This window comes from Dioscorea cayenensis, chromosome 19 (genome assembly GCF_009730915.1).
Source record: "Dioscorea cayenensis subsp. rotundata cultivar TDr96_F1 chromosome 19, TDr96_F1_v2_PseudoChromosome.rev07_lg8_w22 25.fasta, whole genome shotgun sequence".
In the NCBI taxonomy this organism is placed as follows: Eukaryota; Viridiplantae; Streptophyta; class Magnoliopsida; order Dioscoreales; family Dioscoreaceae; genus Dioscorea; species Dioscorea cayenensis.
In genome coordinates this window covers 27,995,016-28,014,737 of record NC_052489.1, presented here as the reverse complement: position 1 = coordinate 28,014,737, position 19,722 = coordinate 27,995,016, and the positions used below count along the sequence as shown (strand labels likewise).

Below are 19,722 nucleotides of genomic sequence, written 5' to 3'. Positions count from 1 at the left end.
AATATTATTGTTAAGTTTTTTTTTTTTATAACTTATATAGTATTTGATGAAAAACCTATTTGGGCAGGCCTGTGTGGGCCTTGGGTAGAGGTCATTAAATTTGGAAGGATTTTTGCAAGGGTTAAGACCTCGATTTTTGGGCCAGGCCGGGTTTGGATAAGTTTAAATATTAGTAATTATGGATAATGCATAGCCTGAACCCGGCCCGGCCCAGCCCATAAACAGGTCTACCTACGAGACATAGGACTAAGAGGTGGAATCAAGAGCCTTGCAACTTAAAGGACTCTTATATATATTTGTATGTGATCTTTCATTAATTTGGATCTTTAAGTTTTGTTGGTTAAGTAATTGTGATTATATGTGTTGTTAATTAAGAAGGTGGTCTATGAGGGAAGGAGTTTGACTCTGCGACGTGGACGAATGAGCGAATTATGTCTCACTCGCCGGCCTTTCGTCTTTCGTTTTTCTTTTCATATGACTCTGTTCTAGCTATCTTTGAATTCAATTCATTTTTTTTTTTTACATAATATAGTAGATAAACATTTTGAATTTTACAAAACAACTTTTAGAAATTAATTTTGCGAGCTTGCAATCTAAATTTATATTTCCAAATACCCTTGTAAAAAAAAATAGAAACAAAATTTATTGCATATCATGTGCTATTGGATATTACTCAGAAGTTTGTTTTGCAAACAGTTGACTTTGTGCAAATCCAACCATTTTACTTTATTAACTTACTTTTTATCTGCATTGTTTGTGTGCTAGTGCAGCAACCTTGTCTTTTAGCAGTCTTTAAAAGTCTGGTAATGTAGTTTGAAGTTGTATTAGTTTTTTTTTCATTCACCATTTAGTAAAGTTATGGGGTTCTCTATTTGGGTGTCTACCCATATGCTTTTGAGTTTGTATTTGCATGCATGGATGTGTTCGACTTTTCAGTGGCAACGTTAAGACAGTATGATAGATCCTCTCCTAGCTCCTTTGACTGACTTGATGCACGTGACAAATTAATTAATTAGTTTAACATTATAAAGGATATTTCAAACCATACATAGGACAATTTTTTTCCCTGAGGTTAAATAATGCATATAAACACATGATTTTTTTTTTTCAACAAGACTATTTAATTCATCCTTCACATAAAATCATACTCTAAATAAACAAAAGTGTTGGGAGTATGACTTTGTCTTCTATTTGTTTACCGTCCATATTCTCCTTACAATTTTCTTTTATTCACCATCACATCTAGAAGGGGCCTTCAATAATTAATGTAATAATTAGGTAGTATAAACAAGGGCATTTTTTTTTTATTAAAATAATGTTTTTTAAATTATTTACCGAAATATGTATTTCTATAATTATTTACGGAAATACATATTTTTTAAAGTTAAAAATCCCACTAATTTTTTAATATTTATATTTTATTTTTAAAAAACCAAGGGCCCATTAGTTTTTTGATATTAAACTTTTAATTTTTTAAAAAATGCAGGTCCGGTAGTTTTTTAAATTTAAAAAAAATTTTACATTCAAATTCTTATAATTTCTATTAATTTTTCTTATAGGTCTTTCCTCAAGTCAAAGTAAGATCCACTATCGGTCTTTCAAATTATATAACTACCGAGATGTTTAGATGATGTTCAGTTGCCACCTAGCATTTCATGATGTTCAAGTTATAGAATTGCATGTGAAGCTTGGTGTTGTGACTTCCACGTGTGGTTTATCTCAACACTAAATTAATAAAGATGACAACATTCCACCAAAAAAGCTTTCAACGGAATGGAGAGCATGGGATAATCTACAACACAATTTCAATTTCACTGCTTCTTTTATGGTAGATGAAATAGCACTACCTCAATGCGGTGGTATAGCTTGCAGTTATCGCATTAATTTGAGAAGACGATGGTGTGATTGCAGTGAGTTTCAAAAGCTTCGTTTTTCTTATCGCCATGTTCTTGCAGCGTGTGTATATATTCATCTACATTGACAGACATATGTAGATAATGTTTATAAGCATGAAACAATTTTTAATGTATACCATAAAAAGTTTTAGGCAATTTCAAATGAGACACTGGAACCCCTATAATGATCCACGTCTATATATGTCTTGATCTTACAATAAGAACACCACCTTCAGGGCGCCCAAAATCCACCAAAATTCATAATGAGATAGGCATAAGAGAAAGAAGTTAGCCAAAACATTGTGGTTTATATTGCAATGAAAGTTACAATAGTCGAAATTGTGCGAATGCCGTTGGTCTAAGTCATATGCAATAATATGACCTAAATATTGTACTAGTTGAATTATTTTATAATATATGTAATTGTTTTAGTTCATTCAAAATATTAAGTGAGTTTGGTTTAGTTGTGGGAGTAATTTTTACATGTTAAAATTTTTAAATATTTAATATTTTGTTATTATAAAAAAATATTGAAATTATTTATTTAAATTATTAACGGCAAGTTCCAATTAGTGAAAGTAGAAATAACATAGTAGAAGTGGAAAAAAAATAAATTATAAAATAATTAATGAAAATTATAAGCCTCGAATGTAAAATTCTTTTTAATTTAAAAACTACCCGACCCGTGATTTTTTAAAAAATAAAAATATAACATTAAAAACTAATGAGCTCTTGGGTTTAAAAAAAAAATTAAATATTAAAAAACTAGTGGGCTTTGTCTTTAAACAAAATTATTAAAAAAAAATAATAGAAAATGCACATTTCCGTATGCGTAATAATTTTAAAAAAAATTATTTTTAATAAAATAAAAAAGCCTAAACAAGGATAATATATATTTGGGGTGAAGACAAAGCCTCAATTAATTAATGATCCCAAAAGCTCAATAAATAACACCATAATGATTTCTATACTCCATCAAGTTAGCAACACAAAAATGGATACCAAGTTCCAATCACAAGCAGAGAAACCCCATGCAGTATGCATCCCATTCCCAGCACAAGGCCATATATCCCCCATGTTCCACCTCGCCAAGCTCATCCACTCCCATGGCTTCCACATCACTTTCGTAAACACAGAGTACAACCACAACCGTCTCCTCTCCTCCCAAGGCCCCGCTGACCTCCTCGCAGCCGACGATTTCAACTTCGCCACCATCCCCGACGGCCTCCCTCCCTCTGCCGAGCTCAACGCCACTCAAGACATCTCATCTCTTTGTGCTTCCACTTCCACCACTTGTCTCTCTCCTCTGCTTCAACTCGTTCACAAACTTAATCAGAACAAACCTACTGTTTCTTGCATCGTTTCCAGTTGTATCATGACTTTCAGTCTTGATGCTGCTAAGGAGCTCGGCATCCCTGTTTTGGTTCTGTGGACTCCTAGTGCTTGTGGCCTCATGTGCTACCTCCATTTCCAGCAGCTCCTCCAGGATGGCCATATCCCTCTCCAAGGAATGCCTTCTATTCTCAGATATTTAGAATAAATTGACTTCCATATATATACTACTGACATTAATGTTGTCTTTGTAAAATGAAGATGAAGGTAACCTGAGTGATGGATATCTAGACACTCCAGTACCATCTGTTCCAGCTATAAAGGACGTGTGCTTAAGAGACTTCCCCACCTTCATCCGCACAACCAACCCTGATGACATCTTACTTAAATTCACAATAACTGAAGTTCAAAGAGCCACACAAGCCTCTGCCATCATCATTAACACCTTTGAAGAACTAGAGTCTCCGGTGCTGAACGCCCTGCGTTCCATGTTAACCATTGCAATCTACACCGTCGGTCCTCTATTCCTCCTCTCCAAACACAACGTCCCCAGTGACGCCCCTGTTTCATCTCTCAGTTTAAACCTCTGGAAAGAAGACACTACTTGCTTAGATTGGTTAGATAAAAAAGATAAAGCTTCAGTGTTGTATGTTAACTTCGGTAGTATTGCAGTGCTGAGCAAAGATCAGTTGGTAGAGTTTGCATGGGGGCTTGCCAATAGCAAATGTGATTTTCTGTGGGTGCTAAGGTCTGATCTTGTCAAGGAAAAGAAGTACTCAGGTGATGACATGGAAGAGTTTTTGGAGGAGACAAGAGAAAGAGGTTTGGTTGTGAGTTGGTGTCCTCAAGAGGTGGTTCTGGGGCATGCAGCGGTTGGAGGGTTTTTGACACAGCGTGGTTGGAACTCCACGTTGGAGAGTTTGTCCGGCGGTGTGCCGAGATGATATCGTGGCCGACTGGCCGTTCTTTGCCGAGCAGCCGACGAATTGCAGGTTCGCTTGCAGGGAATGGGGAGTGGGGATGGAGATAGGGAGTGGTGTGGAGAGAGGAGAGGTGGAGAAGGTGGTGAGGGAGATGATGGGTGGCGAGAAAGGGAGGGAGATGAGGAAGAAGGCCTTGGAGTGGAAGGAGTGTGAATTAAATGCTTGTCAGATTGGTGGCCAATCTTTGGTTAACTCGGAGAGGGTTGTTAAGGAAGTCATGCTCCCCCATAATTAAGTGCAACATCTTCATTCGAATTGGACTTGTGTTTAGTTTGATTTGCTTCCCAATAATTGAGTGCGGCATCTTGATTTGAATTGATTATTGTTTTTGTGTTTTGTTTGATTTGCTCCCAATAATCGAGTGTGAGATCTTGATTTGAATTTGTAATTTGTGTTTTGTTTGATGAGGTGATTTATGTGATATAAGTGATTTTATATGTAAATGAATGTTTGGGTTGATGTAAATTTTTATTTATATGTAACTGTATTTATATATTGATTTGTTGTAGGTTGAAATACAGTAAATTAATTGGTATTCACTTTATCTAATATTTAATTATAGAAAAATTTAATAAACAAAATTGTGTTTGAATTTAGTTATAAAAATATTTTTTAAGTAAGAAAATAAAAAAATATGAAATATTTTTATAATTTAATATTTATATGATTAAATATTTTAAGACATTTGTTTTAATTGAAAATATTATATTGTTTTTAAAAAGTAATTATAAAATATTTTTAAGTAATAAAATTAATTAAATATTGAAAATTTGTATAATTAAATATTTGTATGATAAACATATGTCTATAATTGAAAATATTAAAAAAATAATTGAAAGATGGAGTGTTTTTAAATTTTAATTATAAATTTTTTCAAGTAATAAAATTTTAAAAACTATTAAATATTTTTTAAATTTAATAAATAATTTATTAATTTATTTAATTATTTTTATTTAAATTAATTTTTATAAAAAATATTAAATAATCATTTATATTAATAATAAATAATGGGGTAATCTCATCGTCACACTTACATGGATGGTAATTATATTTTTGAACTTATATCAAATTAATATTCACTTACAAACAATCAAATAACCCCTAAAAGCTAACATACATGTTTCATTCATGAATTATGAAAGTATTTTTATTTAAAATAATAATAATGATAATGATAATAAAGATCACCCGTAAATGATCTAATGGTAATTAAGTTATCCTTTTGCAATGATGCTATATAAATGCTATAAAATACTATAATAATATTGTTTTACAATTCATTTATAAATATACATTATTTTATTTAAACCACCTAATTTACTCTCGTAGCGTGCTTAGTGTTGAGTGGTGATCAGGTCGAATTTTGTTAAACAAATTAACTCACGAGTGTTTTCATTTCGAAACCTACTTTTTTTCATTCTCATTTTTGTTTTATTTTTTTCAGTTCTATTCGTGTTCTCATTTTCATTCGGTGAGCAAACTAAATAACTGTTAATATATGAGGTGCCTGTGCTTGTGATTATGTGACGGACTTTATTAAAAATAAAAAAATTATGTGACGGACTAAATTCAAATTAAGTTCACAAATCACCTTATTGGAGACGAACTTTAAGGACTTCTACTTGCGCTATATCACATGGCATGCAAACTTTATATTCATTGTTACCTCATGAATGATCCATGATTCAATATTTATTTGAATGCTGATGTGTTGTTGTTATAGTTTTTGGAATAAAGTGGATAAACCACTAATTTATTAAAAAGAAGGAAACAAAGAGTATGATAGAAAAGGTCGTGAACGAGAAAAGTCTAAAATAAAATAACAAACTGAAATCCTCACCATGGATGAGGAAAAGCAGATGAAAGCAAAAATCAAGACATGAAGAAAGATAAAAATGAGACAAGTTTGGGACGGTGAAAGTCAACCGTCTGGAGACACAGGCCTGGCCAGCAATAAGGATAGGATGACTACTCCTGATCAGCAGTGTGCACTGAATCGCCGATGAAATCAGTGGGTCTAGTGCCCTGGGAAGTTGAGGAGCGCTTGATCCTCCGAGGTGGCCTCCGTGGTATCCTAATGAAGGTTCTCTAAATCATTGAAAGCCAAGAAAGCAGCATATTAGCAGACTTGTATAAAATTGAAATAATAGGTAGGCAAGTAAGGTTAAAAATGCGATTGTTTTGTTCAAACCAAATATTCCAGATTATGGCTCTAGAACAGAGGTCCCCCAGGTTCCGACGAGAGGAAATTAATGAGGGAATCCAAATGGTCTAAATATTAGATACTGAGGGTGGGGAAGACTCAATATCAAGGTTTTGTTTGAAGAAGGACCAAATACGTTCCGCATATTTGCAATCAAGAAAAAGATGTTCCACTGTTTCCGAGTTATTATGACAAAGAATGCATGTTTCAGTGGCATTAGGATTACAACCTTTTTTGAATAGATTGTCAAGAGTAAGAATTTTGTTTTCTCTGACCAACCAGCAAAATAAAGTGATTTTGCTTGGGGATTTGGATTTCCAGAAATGAGAATAAAGTTGACTTCGAAGCCCTCTGTCAATTAAGAAATTGTAGAATGATTTGACAGAGAAAATGCCATTTTTTTCGAGTGGCTAGGAATAAAAGTCCTCTTGGTAATTTATGCATGTTCTGAAAGGAGTAAGAACGGTGCTAATCCCAGTCCAGAAGAAGGATTCATTTCTTGGTGGATGTTGTTGTTATAGTATAAAAACATTTTTTTATAGGTTAATTGGTTGATAAGACGTGTAACAAATTTATTCATTTCATGAATAACTTAGTAATATTCAATCAATATGAATTGATTAATGTTTTTTTATTAGGTTGCAAACCATTTTGTTGCCTTATACATTAATTCTTTAGATGCTCATTTGCAGAATAATTTAAGAGGCCTTAGTGTTTTCATTGTTGTCATCCATTCATTGCTACGACATTCATTAAAACAAAAACCAATACAGAAATATACAAAACAGCTAACCACTAAATGTGATACAACAACATGAAAAAAAAAACAAAACAAAACAAAACACACCCCCACAAGGATACAGATGTCCTTCACAACTCCCCACAAAAACGCACTACCTTGCACTCGGATCATGAATCTCCTTTGGCGTAGGACTCTTCTCAGAGGTTGCATCACGGGAGCCTAAGAAATTGTTTAATATTTTGAATACATTTTTTATTTACTAACCTAATTGTGTGATTTATTTTTTTAAAATTATATTTACGTTTAGTGGAAATTGCCAAAAAAACCCTACAACTTTGCCAAATTGCCAAACAAACCCCCATAGTTTTGAATACCCAAAAACCCCTTCCTTTTTCAACTCCATGATTTTGAAACCCCCAAAAGTACGATACGGCATTAAAGCGGAGTGTATTTAAAATTTTATGGACGAAAATGCCCTTGTACGGGAAGTCGTGGCTGCACCCATTTCGGCGGTGTGAGAGGAAGTGGGTGGGTTTTTCTTAGGCATTACAGCTGCTTGTCTTCTCTCAACTCGCGACTCCCGACTCAACTCGCGTCTCCAGCTCTTCTCTTCCCACGGCACTCTTCCCTTTCCACCGGCGTCTCGAAGAAGAAGTCCCGTGCAAGTATTCAGCATTTCAGTCACTGCGGTCTAAGGTATTCATTATGGTTTTTGTTAACTATTACATTACTGAAGAGACATTTTTTTCGGTTTTTGGTTTGTGATTTTGTTTTTTTGTTGGAAGACATTGAAGCTTTCGAGGGGATTAATCGGTCGGGGTTTTGTTAGTCTGCAGGGAGATGTCTCGGCTAGGGTTTTTGTTTTGTTTTACATTTTCGTCTGTGTATACGATCGAAATGGTTTTCCGATTGTTGTGCTTTGTGTAATGTTTATAATCTACGTTTACCGTTCGAGTTGATATGGTTGCGATTGTAAAAATGAGGGTCTCCGTTTAAACAATGAGCTTTCTACCGTTTAAGTTAGTTACGTCTCCGTTTAATTATTTGTATCTCTGTTTAATAGTATACGTCATCTGCTTAAAAAAATGATATCGAGTGTTTAAGAGCGAGTGTTTACTCGTTTAACAAATTACATTTCAGCTTAACAATGTGCTATTATTGTCGCGAGGCTTGTGATTATGGCGGTCGATCTAGTTAATGGGCGATGCTACTTGACACCGCGAGTGGAGACCGTGGGTCGAATTGAAAGTTCACATGATCCCTCGACACTGGGAGATCATCCGAAGGACACCGTTCCACGACATTCTCGAGTTGGAAGTCAGTATACCAAGAGCGGGCCCTTCTTGACTCTCCGTTGCGGAGATACGATAACCGCACTCAATAAATTCGGGATCGGGAAAGCATGCGCGACTTTCGGACTCGAAGATGTAGCAATCGTTCTTGGCTCGCGTTGCGATGGGGAGGCGATCGTGTTTCGAAGAAGAAAACACGGTCGACTTTCGAGAGAGGTATTTATCGAAGACGTCACGAGAGACACGGAGACTCCATCGGGAGCACTCTTCACAGAACTCGTTGGACGAGAGGGAGAAGAGGAGAATTTTGCCAAACTCACGATGGTGTACTCTCCAGGGTACAATCCTCTTCCCAAATACCTCTGCTTTCGGTTCCTAACTGGATCGTTGATTATGTCGATGATCTACACGGAATGGGGGCGCTACGCATGGGTGCAAGCGGCGCATGAGTGGCTTATGGAGGACATACCACAAGCCGCTACCCGAGTCCGATCTAGATCGCCGGGGAAGAAGACCAACACCGGGTATGTTAAGGGGTTCGCAGTGGCGCTTAACATCCGGTTTTCTGAGTGACCGGAGCCGGAAAGAAAGTCCGTTTTTGCAAGATCCCAAGGATCTTTGTGCTACGGTGAAAATACTTACGGAAGCGAGCGACGATAGAGACGAGTTTGTCATCTCTCGAAGGAAAAGAGGTAATAATTCAAAAAAATATTTTTGTTTAGCGTAGAGCGTTAACGTTTAACCATATCATTTACCGTTTAACTTTATTCATCTATCGTTTAAAAATTATAACTTACCGTTTAACTTTTGTTCAACTACCGTTTAAACTTTTAGTTTAATGTTTAATTTGTTTGTTCTATGTTTAACACAATAGGTTATAACGTTTAAATATCACGAGTTACATATGTAAATATAGTTTTAATTGTTTAAACTAAATAATTTCGCTAAGATTGTTTGCTTTACACATGCTAGTTTCTGAAATGTGGTTCCGTGAATCTTGATGAAGAAGTATTTGTTCGAGCCAGCAGTCGGTCGGATGCTATTGCTCCGGGAACCGCTTGCTCAAAAGGCGAGATGAGAGGGCGACCCTCTTCCTTGCTGACTGGACGCCGTTCTCCACCTTCGGTCAAAAGCGCATTCGTCGAGGCGGAGAAGCCCTCCCACCCCCTGGGCCGTGGCTTCCCCCGACCAGTGTCGGCTCCCCGAGCGTGGCGGCTCCCTGCCGGCACTAGGGCGAGGGATGTCAGCTGCAACTCTCATGCGGGCTTGCCGATTTTTGATGACCGAGGTTCCCTCGACTTGTCGCTCGAGTGAGGCGTTGGAAGGCCGGTCGCGATCACGATCGACTGCGCCTTCCCTTCAAACAAATGAAGCACCCGGGGACGGATACGCCCAGTCGGAGTTCGACGAGCGAGGACATCATCGGGGTGGCCCTTCGAAAGACGGCCTCATTCGAAGAAGCTTGCAAAAAGAGGAAAAACAATAATGCCTCCGTCTCCGCTGCGTGCCGGTGACGATGAAATAATAGCGAGCACCATCGGCAGCAGCACCATCGTGGTCGATAGTTGTTAGCGTTGATGACATGCCCATCACGGTGGAGGAGATTGAAGATGGTGCCCGAGGTTTGCTGCGTGGAAAAAGATCGTCGACTCGTTGTTGGCGACATCATGCATACTGGTGGAGCCGTGGCGTGACAGATCGCGGCATCAAAGATGGACACAATCCATGAAGAAGAACAACCGGGACAACGTTGTGTCTCCCATTGATCTCTGCTGCAGTGGAACTCACGGTTGAGAAGGTCGTTGAGTCTATCCTCAGCGAAGTGGGAATTCACGGTGGAACCAGCGGTGACCGTGCTGCGCATCGAAGGCAGACACAATCCCACAAGAACAAGAAGCATGTAAAGAAGTGTCTCCCGTTGATCTTTCTGCAGTCGTGCCCCATTAAAGGAAGCGATAAAAAGTAGAAGAACTTGGGAAGAGTCTTCGTTCCGAAGAAAAAAATCGTTGCTAATCCCGCCTCAGATAAGTATGAGGCGGGAGTTGATAAGGATCTTCCTCAGCGCCCTATGGACAAGTAAGTTTGAAGTTTTTATGATATTGTTTAAACTGCTTTTTAGTTACCATTTAAGTAGGGAGCGTTAACGTTTAAAATTTACAGATAACATTTAACTTATAAGTGATACCCTTTAAATATTACCGTTACCGTTAACCATTCAATATAGAATTTAAAGTTTATACTTTAACGTTTAATTTTATACTTACAACATTGTTTACATGTCTTTGTTCCGTTCAACCACAGAGCATGCGTGTGGAAGAATGACTCTGTCGGCACCACACGGGCCAATCTATTCGACACCGCTCGAGGGGAAGGAGATGGTCACGAGGGCGATGTGATGGGACGCGTCAGTATGTATCTTGCAAAAGGCGATGGCGTAGTGCCATATCGTTATAAGAGGCGCACCTCCATCACACGGCCACTCGGCCTTGTTCAGTGTCAGCGAGCGGCGGACGCACATGAATCCACGATAGCTATGATTGGAGATGCCGCGCAGAACTTGCAGTGAAGTGGACATCGTCATCCTCCCGATAATTATGAGTGGCCACTTCCATGTCGTCGTCCTCGACAATGAAAAAAACAAGAATACTGGGGCATTATTCTTCATGCCAAAGCGAAGAATCACGATAAAACGCAGCTAGAAATGGTAAGTGCTTTAATAATTTGTGTTTGTGTAATAGTGTTCGGTAAATAATCGGCATTCTAATATGAACTTGTATATCTCGAGCAGTGGAACCTATTCGACATCTGTATCGACATGGAGTTAGGGCGAGTCGGCGACCGCAAAAGTACCCGCTTGTTCACGGCAACGAAGCCCCCTGACGAGAAAAAGGAAGTGTCGATCGCAGCGTCTATGTCATGCGGTTTATCGAGCGATTACTCACGGTGAGAAGCTACGGGATACCGCAGGGTCGGCGTCCCTTTATCTGCGATTAAGGTATGTTTCCAGCATACTTAGGGAGGGGAGGGCAGCAGCATCACGGCCCGGAGGGGAGTCTTCGCAAGCGGGTTCTTAGTCATTCTTTCTATATTTGTATACACGATTCTTTCTTTAATAATCCAGATTCGATTTGTTTAACATACACTTTCGGTGTTTAAGTATATAGTTCATTGTGTAAATATCAATGTAATTGTTTAAACTCCGTTTCTTGTGTAAAAAGCGAACCCGAGGAGGAGTGTCATGAGCGGGGGTCATAGTCGTTGTATAGGTGTAATAGTTTCAAATGTAAACCGGTTTAAATTGATTCATTTTTTTCGGAAAAACATGACAAATTTTTGTCGATGTAAATGTACATGTATCTAAATTCAATTAAATTCATTACTGTTTCGTTTTGAGGTTACATTCTTGTTGGATGATATTGTAGTCCGCGAGGTACATTATCGGGTAGGGTTCTGTTTCATTTTCATTTTCATTATCGGCTAATATCCTTATTACTTAATAATCTCTTATAGAGTGTAATGTAATGTTACGATTTTTTTATGTGCGACGGGAGTGGAAAGCGCTTGGGGGAACCGGGCGTGTATTAGTGCAGCAGGGAACCGCTAGCACCATCCCGTTGTACATTTTAAGCGGATACAAATTTATTTTTAAGCGATAAAAAAATAACGATTAAAGCGGAGAATAAACTATTTAAAAGCGTAAGAGATATATTTAAATATAAAGTTCAATATTTAAACAATAATAAAAGTATATACCAGATGCCTGAGTCAGGACATGATTCATTCCACGATCTGCGATTGTGACTGAAAGCGTGGCGATGGCTACAGCGCAACTTGCGGACCTCGGGGACGCTTCGACTCGATCCTCTTTCGTCTAGGGACACCGAGGTTGCCTTCTCGTCGCGGTGATCGCAAAGCGCGATTCGCGATTTTTCATCCATCGACTGTCGTTTGTCAGTATGAGAATATAGCTTCCTTATACGCCATTTTTGAAGTCGAAGCTTCCTTCCACGATCACCCGGTGTTTCTCGTTCTTCGATGATTTGAAGTCAAAATTCCTTTTGATTGCAAAAATTCCTAAGTGCGTCTCCGAAATGTTCAGCGCCTTCAAAACATTGTCGATATCCAGCGACAACACTTCGACTTGATCGGATGAGGAAGGAAGGCGTGCCACACCCTCGGGCTCGCCATGATGTGGAACAGAGCGTTGCCCAGATTACGAATTCCAGCCAACACTTTAGTTTAAACAAACACGATCAATATTTAAAGCGGAGACACAAAATATTTAAAGCGATAAACATAAATCTTAAAGCGTTAAAACAAAAAAAGTTAAATAATAAGTTAATAAGTTAATGGAAACTTGATAAATGTAAACAGATTGGCAGGGGATAATAAACAATAATTAACTTCTACAACTATATAAACATAAGCGAGAAGAAACTTACAGACGAGAAGAACTCGTTTTCGGTGAGGATACGATGCCAGCGTCATCCGTCTCAACAACAAGATCAACAACGAGAACATTTGAAGATGGAGTCTGCACGTGACACGTGCTGTCTGGAAGTCAACCTCGTTTTATATGAGACATACTGGTTTTATGTCCATCGAGTTGTGATAAACTTCACCTCGACACGGGAAATATCGAGACCCCATCGCTCACATATTTCAAATAACTACTTTGATTCCCAAGAAGTCGGTAGCAGTGAACATTAGCACTCGTCCCTCCCCGTTGTATCTAGTGATAGCACAAAAAGTCTCCATAATTTAATCGGAAGAGCTAAAATTGAATACACCAAATGAGAAGAAGAAAAAGAAGAAGAAGAAGAAGAAGAACAAGAAGAACAAGAACAAGAACAAGAAGAACAAGATATGAGTCTTCTAAACTTTGTTTGAGAAAAAAGCAGCGAGGCATTGAAAAACTATCGTAAAAGAAAGTTATGATTAGGGCCATTTTTCCACCTTTTGCAAGGGCAAAAAGGAATTTCATATCGTGGACCCACTTCAACTTACGGCTGGGGTTAAAAGGAATGTAAAAATATAACGGAGGGTCTGTCCGGGAGTGTGCAAAAGATGGAGGGGTTTTTGGGAAGTTTTGAAAATTACGAGGGGTGAACAGTAATTTTCCCTTTATTTTGTGTAGGTTTTGATCAAAGAATGTAGCATATTAAAAATAATTTTAAATAAAATAAACTATAATGGGCTATAATTCTGATTTAATTTTTTTTTTTTTGAAAAAAGAGTGGATAAACCACTGATTTATTGAAGGAAAAGATAAAAGTACAAATAGTTAAGTCCTCTCACCAGAAGTGAGGACCAGAGTACAGCTAAAAAACAGGGAAGCATAAAGTAAATAAGAGTCTAAGCAAGCGGAAGATATAGTCTGGCATCTTAGGCCTGTCTAGAAATGTAGAAGGAGAACTACTCCTGGGCTGCATTGTGGTCGGAGCCGCTAGTAGGATTAGAGGTTCTAGCGCTATAGAAGTTGAGTGAGCGCTTGATTTTCTGATTTAATCATGACTCATGCAAACAAACACTAAAAATAAAAATAAACATCAAATTGTTCCTATTTAATAAAGCAACACCATCCTCAATTTCAAACTTCTTTCCCTCATCCGCAAACGCCTATTTTTTAGTCTCAAGTTGTTATCAATGTGACATGGAATAAACACCACATATTAGGTATTTCACTTTCCTTCTAGCTATAAGGAGTTGGTTTAATTACTATACAGGTCTATGTATTATGTATTTTTTGCCCTTTTAGTCTTTGCAATATTTTTAAGTACAACTAAGTTCTCATATTTAATCGAGTTGGATCATTTGAATCCACGGTGTAGATGGACAAGTGTAAATTGGATCATTTGAATCCACGGTGTAGATGGACAAGTGTAAATTGTAAGGACTTAATTGTACCTTAAAATATTGTCGTGGACTAGAACAACCCAACTCGATCAAATATGAGGACTTAATTGTATCTAAAAGGCAGAAAGTACATAATTATAACTAAACCTAAGGGGTTAAGGATTATGTAACTTGTTAATTTATATTTATTTTAAAAAATATGAGATCAAATAAATAACATTTTGATGGAGAAAAGCACATCACATCAAATATATCTATACATATATTAAAAGTAGATGTATAATCTGCCCTGAGAGCATTTTTAGAAAATAATTATAATTTTTTTAAAAAATATTATTGCATTTAAATATTTGTTGCATTAATTATGGCATTATTAATATAAAAGTTTTATTGCATTCATTAATTTTGTATTAATATTTCATTAAACCTTTCAAAGCCAATTATATGATTGAAAAATATTTGTTTTGTAGAAATATGTATGCCAAAAGTTTACATTATTACGAGTTATTTAAGCATGATTTTTTTAGGCCATTGCAAGTAATAATTGAAAAGAATCATTTATTTTAGATTTATATGTAAGCAAAGTAGAAGTACATATATTTAAAGTAGATGCTCTGGGAGCATTTCAAGAAACAATTATAATTTTTTTTAAAAATATTATTGCACTTAAATATTTGTTTGCCTTAATTATGACATTACGAATAGAAAGGTTTAATTACAATCATTAATTTTTGTATTAATATTTCATTAAACCTTTTCAAAAGCCAATTATAATAATTGAAAAATATTTGTTTTGTAAAAAAATATGTATGCTAACGGTTTTACATTATTATGAGTTATTTAAGCATGATTTTTTAGGCCAATTTGCAAGTAATAATTGAAAAGAAACATTTGTTTTGAGTTTATATATAAGCAAATTAGAAGTATATACCTGAGATCATTTCAAGAAATAATTATAATTTTTTTAAAATATTATTGCACTTAAATATTTGTTTGCATTAATTATGGCATTACTAATAGAAAGGTTTAATTTGCACTCATTAATTTTGTATTAATATTTCATTAAACCTTTCAAAACCAATTATAATGATTGAAAAAAATTGTGTTGTAGAAATATGTATGCTAACGGTTTACATTATTATGAGTTATTTAAGCATGATTTTTTTAGGTCAATATGCAAGTAATAATTGAAAAGAATCATTTATTTTAGATTTATATGTAAGCAAAGTAGAAGTACATATATTTAAAGTAGATGCTCTGGGAGCATTTCAAGAAACAATTATAATTTTTTTTAAAAATATTATTGCACTTAAATATTTGTTTGCCTTAATTATGACATTACGAATAGAAAGGTTTAATTACAATCATTAATTTTGTATTAATATTTCATTAAACCTTTCAAAGCCAATTATAATAATTGAAAAATATTTGTTTTGTAAAAATATGTATGCCAACGGTTTACATTATTATGAGTTATTTAAGCATGATTTTTTAGGCCAATTTGCAAGTAATAATTGAAAAGAAACATTTGTTTTGAGTTTATATATAAGCAAATTAGAAGTATATACCTGAGATCATTTCAAGAAATAATTATAATTTTTTTAAAATATTATTGCACTTAAATATTTGTTTGCATTAATTATGGCATTACTAATAGAAAGGTTTAATTTGCACTCATTAATTTTGTATTAATATTTCATTAAACCTTTCAAAACCAATTATAATGATTGAAAAAAATTGTGTTGTAGAAATATGTATGCTAACGGTTTACATTATTATGAGTTATTTAAGCATGATTTTTTTAGGTCAATATGCAAGTAATAATTGAAAAGAAGCATTTGCTTTAGTTTATATGTAAGCAAAGTAGAAGTACATATATTTAAAGTAGATGCCCTGGGAGCATTTCAAGAAACAATTATAATTTTTTTAAAAAATATTATTGCACTTAAATATTTGTTTGCCTTAATTATGACATTACGAATAGAAAGGTTTAATTACAATCATTAATTTTGTATTAATATTTCATTAAACCTTTCAAAGCCAATTATAATAATTGAAAAATATTTGTTTTGTAAAAATATGTATGCCAACGGTTTACATTATTATGAGTTATTTAAGCATGATTTTTTAGGCCAATTTGCAAGTAATAATTGAAAAAAAACATTTGTTTTGAGTTTATATGTAAGCAAATTAGAAGTATATACCTGAGATCATTTCAAGAAATAATTATAATTTTTTTAAAATATTATTGCACTTAAATATTTGTTTGCATTAATTATGGCATTACTAATAGAAAGGTTTAATTTGCACTCATTAATTTTGTATTAATATTTCATTAAACCTTTCAAAACCAATTATAATGATTGAAAAAAATTGTGTTGTAGAAATATGTATGCTAACGGTTTACATTATTATGAGTTATTTAAGCATGATTTTTTTAGGTCAATATGCAAGTAATAATTGAAAAGAAGCATTTGCTTTAGTTTACATTATTATGAGTTATTTGCTTTAGTTTATTTAAGCATTAAAAATGTAAAAAATGAAAATGAACCAGACATAGTAAAATTCTATAAACTGAATGTATTTTTAAAAAATGTGATTACAATCCTAGCATCATTCATTTTGATTTTGTTTTTTTTTTAATAATTTATAAAAAAATTGTGATTTCTATTATTGTGTAATTTTTTTTTACCTTTCGAATTCGGTTAGTTTCTTTTCTTTTCTTTTCTTCTTTATTTATTTATTTATTTATTTATTTTGGGATGGTTCTTATGTTATGTATTATTGTATTAGCATTTGTTTATTCACACCCAATTATTTATAACCGGAAAAGCCAGCTAAAAAACTACAAATTATTAAAATATAAATGAGAACAATATGAATTCACAAGTCCAATTTAAAATTTGTAATTCTTGATACTAGCATCACTCATAGATACCCAAAATTTCTCGAGGGCTGGCTGTTCTCCGGTTCCCTTTCAAGCAAACTCTAGTGAAGTCTCTGAAGTTAACAAAGGCGAAGGGACTGACCCCCCTTTGGATCCGTCATTGTTGATGTTTTTTTCCAATTCAATTTTAGAGAGTATAATCAACACCCCTTGACGTTTTGACATATCTAAAACATCCCTTCTTTTTTAATAAGTAACTTTTAAATCCAACTGATGGGTGGTAGTGTGAAGTTTTAATGAATTTACCATTATGCCCTTTCTTTGTATAATAAAATTTTTAGTTTTCCAAAGCCTATAACAATTAAATAATTTTTAGTTTTATTAGAAGGACTTAAAGATATATTTGAAAAGTGACAGGGATTAATAAATAATTTCCCCTAAAATTTTTAGTTTTCCAAAGCCCATAACTGGCAAACCATTAAATTATTTTGTTTTCCAAGATAAAAATCTTTGAAAAGAGCTCCTTCTTCCTTTTTAGTTTTCCATAGATGTCTTTCGAGAAAAACAATTTTATTGGAGTTTTTGCCCAAATTGAAGAGAACTTTGGAGAGATAACCGTGCTTATGTATTCTGTCACTGTTGTTTCCACTTCGATTTTGTCGAATCTAAGAGAACCCATCTTTTAGAGAAAAGTATGAAGCCAGAGGTCGAAAGTAAAAAGAGAAATGCCTAATCAAAGAAAAGGAAAGTAGATGCAATAATAGTTGTGAAACATTACTATCATGACCCCAAGCTTGAAAAGTATGAAGGTTCGGTGACATCCAAGGCCAGCATACTTTTTTGCTAAAAAATTAAGCAATGTTGGGAATTTTGCCAATATGTAAAGATAACGTGATTGTTTGACACATTTTGAGATCATTATTTAAGTGACCAAAATTTGCAAGATCAATTATGCACAAATCACATTGCGTTATTGTGAGAATAACTTAAAAAAGCAAACTGATGATGACACTTGATCGAGTTATATGATGGGAAGGAAGTAAGCATTGTTATTATTTATTGCGAAATAGAGATATTATATAATATCGTTATCTCTTTATTATAGCACATAAGTCATTAATAATACTTTGTTAGTGGCCAATATTTTTCCTTTTATATTTAGTTTATCACTTTTTACCTTAATATTAGGTTTTATTATTCACATTTTGCTATAAATATGTGATATTGTACAATACTGTTCAAAATCTGATGTAACAAATTATTATATCTAGTTACGTTTATTTTGTCTTCTATCTATTTAATTTGTAAAGAACTTGTTTTTTATTGTACTATACATACATGTTTATTTTCTTACACGACATATTTACTGGCACATTTATTTGTTAAATGCAAGGAAAAAAATATTTATATTCCATATTATGCATTTAGTGCTAATGTTTGCTATTTTTCACCAATTTTTTAATTTAAATCTAGCAAAACAATTTGAGATTGATCTCATCAGTTTAGCACAAGTCAATTTAAGGAATATATGATAAGTTATTGTAGAGCCATCAAGATTCATGAAAATAAAACCTAAAAAGGAGAAAGGAACCACTAAAAATAGTTCAAAGTGTCACAAACAACCTCCAATACTATTGAATTTTATCTCTTAAAAAAAGAAACTTGTAGGTTTTGCACAGTTGGATAAGATATAACAGATGACTTTTGTCTATCTTTCTTAACTCTTAAATTAATAAGTAATTAGTGTGTTACCTAATTTTAGATTGATTCATTTAATATGAGTGGTTTCTCTTTTATGTAATTTGATGTCATTTATTATAATATGTACTTTGTTTCTAGCTTATCCAGATGAATTCTTTAATATCATGACTATCTACTTTGTTTCTAGCTTATCCATTTATTTGTTGCATTATATCTTCATTATTAATTATATTTTATTATTTCAGAAAAGTTATTTAGTTTTATGTTGAGGAAGTAAAAGATAAAAAAAAAATGGCTTCTTTAGCGAGCTTTAAAAACAACTAATTAATGCTTGACAAGTCCTTACATCAATGTTTCTCCAAAAACCACAAGGGCAATTGAGACAATTTTTAAAAGTATCACGGCTCAAAGTGACGGCAAGGACCTAAAAGAATGAAGTTTAGAAAGGAGAGGCGCCGGAAAGGACCTAAAAGGATGAAGTTTAAAAAGGAGGGTTTGAATGATATATAATTTTGTCAAAAAAAACATTAAAGGTATGCTTGAAAAGTAACATGAACTAATAAATAATTTTTCCCCATATATATAATTTCACTTTTCATAGATAATACTTAAGTAATCTATTCAACCAACCCTACATTAGAAGAGTGAACTATCCATCTACGTACATATATACCTCATACTAACATTAATACTAACACTACTACTAATATAGTAGATTTCCAACAAAACATTATTTTTAATTTCAATGGGCTGGTACTGAGTTACTCCTAATAATTTTCTTATATTCACAACCAGATATAGAAGGGCGGCCCTCAATAATATAATTAATTC

The 19,722-nt window shown here is 34.2% G+C and overlaps 1 pseudogene; it reads left to right on the top strand.

Moving 5' to 3' along the window:
* The first annotated feature begins 2,889 nt into the window (after nt 1-2,889).
* LOC120249323 lies at nt 2,890-4,486 on the top strand (annotated as a pseudogene).
* Nucleotides 4,487-19,722: the final 15,236 nt, after the last annotated feature.